Source organism: Borostomias antarcticus (genome assembly GCF_949987555.1).
Source record: "Borostomias antarcticus genome assembly, chromosome: 13".
NCBI classification, from domain to species: domain Eukaryota; kingdom Metazoa; phylum Chordata; class Actinopteri; order Stomiiformes; family Stomiidae; genus Borostomias; species Borostomias antarcticus.
This window is the reverse complement of record NC_140246.1, coordinates 7,202,093-7,209,228: the sequence shown is the minus strand read 5'-3', so window position 1 is coordinate 7,209,228 and position 7,136 is coordinate 7,202,093.

Here is a 7,136-nt window from a genome sequence, read left to right as displayed (position 1 = left end):
TGATTAGCATGGAAGTCAGAAGGCAGCATTGACATTATATGTCTTCATGAGGAGTATCAGATGTTATTTGTCAGAAGGGATATCCCCCTTGTGTCTGGTCTATATCTGAGACACAGCAGGGATATCATTGTGTATTCAAAGCTTTTAAGCAGACCTGAAAGATCTGTTTTGAGATGGGGCAGGCAGGCAGCCAGCTAGTTGATATGGGTGTAATGGCTGGGAACGGCCTGATCCTTGTACATTCAAATGTATTTGATCCTGTGGACCTGATAGTTGGTGGGGAGAAAAAACGGTTTCCCTTATCTTGCTCCTGAAGTAGCCAGTGTATTTCATTATCAGTGGTTTCGTGGCTCCTGATCTCCTCCCCATCTCAGGGATCCCTGAAGCAAGGAACCTCTCTGGAAATACAGAATATACCAGAACTCAGACAGACAGAGAGAGAGAGGGAGGGGGGTATGAACCAGGCCAGGTCCAGCCTGGCTTATGTGCGTGGCTGGCGTGTTTCTGTTCAGGACTGGTCGAACGGAAGCTAGTCACGCCACTGAAATAGCTGTGAATTGAAATGACATGTAATAATGTCTGATAAATTGAGATAGGTCTTGTCGCCTGGACACATCAGTTCCAATGCTTCCAATTCTAATCCAGCACAATAAGAGCGGGACAGCCAGTTAGCTCATGAGCTCACAACAACTAGCAGCAGCTTCCATAACATTAATGGTAGCGGTCAGTGGCTAAAGCAGTTACACTGATGATTCCTGTAACGTTAGCTATTTTGCTGCAATTGGTTCAACTTCTTTTTTTGGACAAAGGTAAGGGATAAAAAGATTGGAGTGAAAGGATGAACGTGTGGAGGTTTGGGGTATAGTCCCATAAAGTCACCCCCACCGCCCCGCCCCTTGAACCGCCGTCTCCTAGGTGGGAGTCCTATGCTCTCACCACTACTCTACTTGTGCAATGGAGATTGGTGGGTTGGTTTTGGAGTCCTTATTCCAGTCCCCAGTGTGGGTTGGGGTTAGAATAAGGGTTGGGGTTGGGACAGGATCTGACCTATAAGGCAAGGGGTAAAGGTTAGAGTGAAAGGATGAACGTTTGGGGTATAGTCCCATAAAGTCATTCCCACTGGGGCCTTGAACCCCCGTCTCCCGGGTGGGAGTCCTATGCTTTCACCGCTACTCTACTTGTGCAGTGGAGATCAGCAGGTTGATTTTGGTGTCCTTCTTTATTTTGGTGTGCTGGGACTACTGCCTCTTGTGGTGCCAGCAGAGAAATGCAGGTCTACGTTGACCGGAGGGGTGGAGGGAGGGAGGGAGTGATAACCGGACAAACGCTATTCTAGGTGCGCTGGCTTACAGCCATGCACAAAAAACACTGTCTCTTGTGGTAGAAACATAGAACTGCAGGTCAACAACACAACGGAGGAAGGGAGGGAGGGAATGACAACCGGACATTTGCTATCTTTGCTGCGCTGGCTTACAGCCACACACAAAAAAAAGATTCATGCTATTTTATCTGGGCTGATTTTAGGCAAAATACAGTCGTGGCTATGGACCATCAGTTTGGAGATTGTCTGTTTTATACCTACCCACTTACAGTACTCAGAACCTTCTGTATGAAGTCATTTTTGTGATGTTTACAATCCAACCTGTATGCTCGTGTTTGGATCCCTGCACAGAGATGCCACACTTTGCCACAGGCTAATGTCAGAGCTGCAGCAGGATCCTCACTCTCACCATCTGATCTGAACAGTCTCCCAACAACATGGATTCATTGTAACTTTGGCATCTTGTGGAAAGCGGATGTCTGTGGCTGATTCCCAGTGTTTTTGTGGCCACGCTCACCTGCCACATTAGGAAGGCGAACAGCTCTCTGCGATAGACTTGGAATGACACACCCGACTGCCTCTGCACATCAGCTCCCTCCAACACGACACGGAGTGATCACACGCTGGGCTGCCCTTTAGAAAATGCCCTGTAAAAGTCAATATACGGCTGTGCAGCCGTTTCACACAAATGAGTATGACGGGCCGCTGACACCGAGGGCGTCGATCATTGCCACAGAGAGGGACCGCAGCATGGCTGGGCCAATGGGTTCTCATCACTCTCCCAAGACGGTTACCATAGAAATGGTAGAGATTCTGTGAGAGTGTAAACACAGAATCACAGAATACTACTTCTCGATTGGCATCTACTTTTGTGTCTAAATTATGCTTCACACGCAATATCCTGTTTTGGCTTGTTGTGTGCAGGCCTACATAGGCTGTGTTTTATCCAGTAAAGAGAAAGTTGTTGTTTTAGACTGTTGTTATAGTCTATGCGTTCCGAAACATTCATTTCCTACTGCGCATTCTGTTGACATTCTGGCATTGTCAGAATGAGAAAATACTCTACCATAAAATACTAGCTCTGTTGTCTACTTGACACCAAGATGTAATACATATGTAATAAACTTCACGTGTCATCTTTTGAGTGTGATACACGGGTACTGTAGGCTCTACACTTACCAGACATACAGTATCTAGAATCTCACATCATAATTGTATTGAACAGAGGACTTTGATAAGCACTCTCTCTCCCTCTCTCCCTCCCTCTCTTCATGTGAGAATAAAAGTCGTCTCTACCAAAGATGCCCTGTTGTGGTTGCTATGGCAACGGAATATGATGTGGATCCCAATCTTTCCAAACTGTATCTGAGCACGTCCACAGGAGTCTTCTCTTGTGCACACACACACACACACGCACACACATACAAACACACACACACACACACACACACACACACACACACACACACACACACACACACACACACACACACACACACACACAGTTAACTTGTGTTAACTCCACAAACGTTTGAGCATAGTCAGAGGTGAGCACTAGTGATAACAGAGTTTACCGAATCATGATAACATGTGATTGACTTTTCAATTTTATTCAGCAAAATCTTCAAGGGTTTGAGTGATGCAGGATTTATTTGGAGCTAGAGGGTGAATATTATTTGAATCGACATGGAAATGTGGCCAGATCTGATTGCAATATCAATCCTAGGAATGATTTCCAAGCAACAGAAGGTACTGCCATCCTCAAGACTACTAATGAGCTCCATGCCCCATTTACTCTGCTTCACCAGTAGGTGGCAGTGTTATTGTCCTTGCAAACATGATTACCTGAATTCCCATCACTACTACTAGGACTACACTGCATACTGTAGATGCAAGCTCTGATGGCAGCCTTTACCTATATCATTGGCTCCAGTATTTTCAATCTCTAATGCCCTGGGTGGAATATCACTTTGGTTACTCTGCTTGGTTGTTCAACCCTCTGATTTGGTGAATTTAGCCAAGTTAATCCAGTTGCCGTTAAAATAATCTCCAGATGTTTTGCTTCATACATAGAAGCCTGATGAGGTCCTTTAGATTTCAAAGACAGTGTTTTATACACAATACAAAGAGAACCCTACACAATAGCCCTTCCCATGACAGAAACACTAGTTATGGACAGCACACAGGCAGAAGATCATTAGTATTGACGCATTGACTGTGGAAAAGGTGGGATCTCTCCAGTTTGTCGATACCCTGCACTCAAAACCTGTACATGTTTCTGTGGTATGAGTGTGTCAGCTTGGCATTTAAAATCTTTCTGACAAAAAAATAGGCTACATTCAGGTATTGCATAGGATCCATTACTGCAACTGTAGATGGTCATGGAATTCTCATACAAAACGATACTAAAAGAAAGGGAGTCGAAATCTTGCTGTTTTGCTGATGAGTCATGAAGGAGCACATGAAAACTCCCTTGAGGGACTGTCAATAGTCTCTGAAGGTCACTCTACACTGTTACCATGACAGCGAGGGGGCCCCCCTGGGGGGGGGGAATGGTTGCTGTGGTTTGCTTGTTGTTCCTGTGGGGTGATTTAAGGGCCGTCCCCTCAGGGTCCACACAAACCAACGCTTCCGTTGTCGCCCCGTCTCCTAAACCAGGTCCAACGGCAGGGGCATGCTCTGCTCAGAGTGGAGTCTCATTCTCAGCTAGTCCCCTGGTACACACACACACACACACACACACACACACACACACACACACACACACACACACACCTGCAGGCACAAACCGGTATCTACACTGAGACACGCGGACACACAGGACCGGATTACACCCTCATTCACACACATTTGCATACTGAACACACTCGGAGGCACTCACGCACGCACGGACACGCACGCATTCACGAACACACACACATACACACACACACACACACACACAAACACACACACACACACACACGCACGCACGCACGCACGCACACACACACACACACACACACACACACACACACACACACACGCACACACACACACACACACACACACAGCATCATCTGTTAGGCTGATGGGCAGATCAGAAGCCCTCCAGGGAATTCACTGTGTGCCGTAAGCATGAGTTTGTCCCTCTCACACAACAAACGGTGAATTTACCTCCCAACATCCACAGTCATCCATCCATTCCACCCTTCAATCTACTCCTCCTTCTTTCTACTTCTTTGCCCAGACAGACCCACCATGGTGCAAGGTGCAAGAAACCAGCACACCATGAATGCATGACCGATTCCCAGGGAGGCTAGCCTCGCCGGGAGGTTAGTGTCGGAGGAAGATCTAACAAGCCAATGATTCCTCTTGCACTGCAGGCAGAATGTCCTCCGCACCACCAAATATGTTGACCGCAAACCTGGCAACCCCCTGAGATGATCATGTGGGACGCGGTGTGCGAGAGAGAGAGGGAGAGAGAGACAAACGTTCGTATTTTTTAATGCTGTAGAAGATTTTTTAACTAATCTAGTCAAAAAGGATTTGCCAAGATTCACTCAAAGAGGTTAAGTCTGGTTTATTGAGAAAACATACGAGCGCAAGGACTTCAGGACAACGCACGTGAGTGGTTCATCCAAGAGAAGTGCCGCAGTCTGGTCTTGCGCGGCCTTATATTCACCCAATACACAGGTATGGCGCTTCCAGGATGTGATTGGCTAACCCATTGTACACGTCATATTAAATGGCAGTGCCTACGAACATCCAAGGACGAATTACACAAATGCCTCGTTGAAAAACCGTCACACGCCACTGGCTTAATCAGTCTTAATGGATAAGACTGATTTCATGCACTGACAGATGCCGGCAGACGAACACACATAAACACACATTCTGTAATAGGACATACACCAACACACACCCACTACTAGGACACATAGGACACACTCATCGGCGGTCTGACTCCAGTGGCGTGTCCTCTCTCTGCGTGTGCACCGTTCCCCAGGCCTGTGATTGGTCCAGTGAAGCGGTGCAACGGGGACATTCCGAGCCGCACCAGAGCTGTGAGGGCCGCTGTGGCTCTGTCACTGAGCACCCGGAGCAGGTGACACACAGCTGGAAAGGTCACCCATCACCTGGTCTCCCCCCCCTCCCCTCCCCTCCCACCCTTGCACCAACAGGGCTGGGGGCGGTGCCAGGGCCAGGGTCTCATGTCTATGGATTGGATCCTGGACAGAGACTGGGTATTCATTGTTGATAGAGATGAGGCGCTGGGCTCAGCCAATGGGGGGAGGAGAAAGTAACGGCGGTGGAGGTTTCACTGTTTTGGAGCGATGCTTCTGTCTGATCACAGATGGAATAGATTGGATACTACTGCAGGAATATCGTATCACAAATCGATGATGTACTGTACATTACTGAACTAGTACAGTATGTATCTGCAGTGCCTCCTTCATTGTCAGACATGTCCACTTGAGCAATGAATGGGCAAACAGTACCAGATTCTGTATATACTTTTTATTATTGTTAAACATTATTATAGTAAAAAAAAAACGGTTGCTTCCACAATACAAGTCCAAGGGACACCTCGTCAAGCACTTGACACATTCTGAATATCTACACATCATTTGATGGCAAAAATACTGGCACTCAGCACAGGGGAGCAGTGTAACCTCCATCGCTGAAGGTCGTCTTGACCAGTTGGAATTCAACAATTTGCAGTTTGGAGTTTAGAGGACAGAAAGAACAGGCGTCATCAGCCTTCCTCTTGACAGGCCGTCATTACAAATCAGATTAGTTCTTAAATAAAGGTTAATAAAGGTTGCTATTCTTGTACTTTGCCTTCAGCATTAGAGTGTGTTCTTAGTCACTTGTTTTAGAAAGGAGATGCACTTGTGATGTCTGGCAAGGAGTAGTACATTGGCTTTTACTACATTAAATGAAATTATTTTAAGTCGCTTTGGATAAAAGTGTCTGCTAAATGACTGTAATGTAATGTTAAACAATGATGCCCTTAGATGTATTGGGTTGTAAGCATAAGAACTGTAATATGGGTCTGTAGAAGTGTAATGCATGAGTGCTTTGAAAGTGGTGGAAATTGCTGTAGGCCTACAATACACTGGTAGAAGCAAATATGGAAAACACTGCTTTGAACCCATTGGGACCATTTTCCCTAATGAAGCTTTTAAATTCTATTATTTTTGTTTGTTTCTCAAAGTATAGTCTCGGAGCCAGACGGAGGAGAGAGTCTGGACTTCAGCCGCTTAGAATTTGTAAAAGGAAGTTCTTAAAAAAACGAATCACTTCCGGTCCGGACTGTCTACTACTATCTATGGAATTTTGATGGGATATCCGTAGCCTGGTATGACCATCCCGATCGAGCGAGCTCACTGCTTCGCTCCGCAATATCGGTCTGGCCTTCGCCCCATAGAGAGCGATTACGTGGGCGGGGGTACTTGCCTTGACAGAAAAAACACCTTCAGCCAGTCAGTATTCAGCAAACTTTTGCCAAATCCAGTCGGAAGAACAGCAAAAACGTCATTTCCACCGAGAAACTCCGCTAATGCATACTCTTGTTCTTGTTTAAGTGTTGTGATTAAGTCTATTTCTGCAATAACTGCACTTACAAATGCGTTTATTCCTCTAATGTTAACGTTACCACTCGTTGCTTCGGGAGCCGCCAAGTTTGTTTAGCGAGCGGCAGGGACACGAACCAATCAGGGGCTGCTTTCCACTGTGGGGCAGGACAGCAGTTAAAACGCAGTCCCTGATTGGCCCGGTATGGTCTGGATTTTGGCATAATCGCTCTGGAGGAGGCAAAGGCCAGACCGTT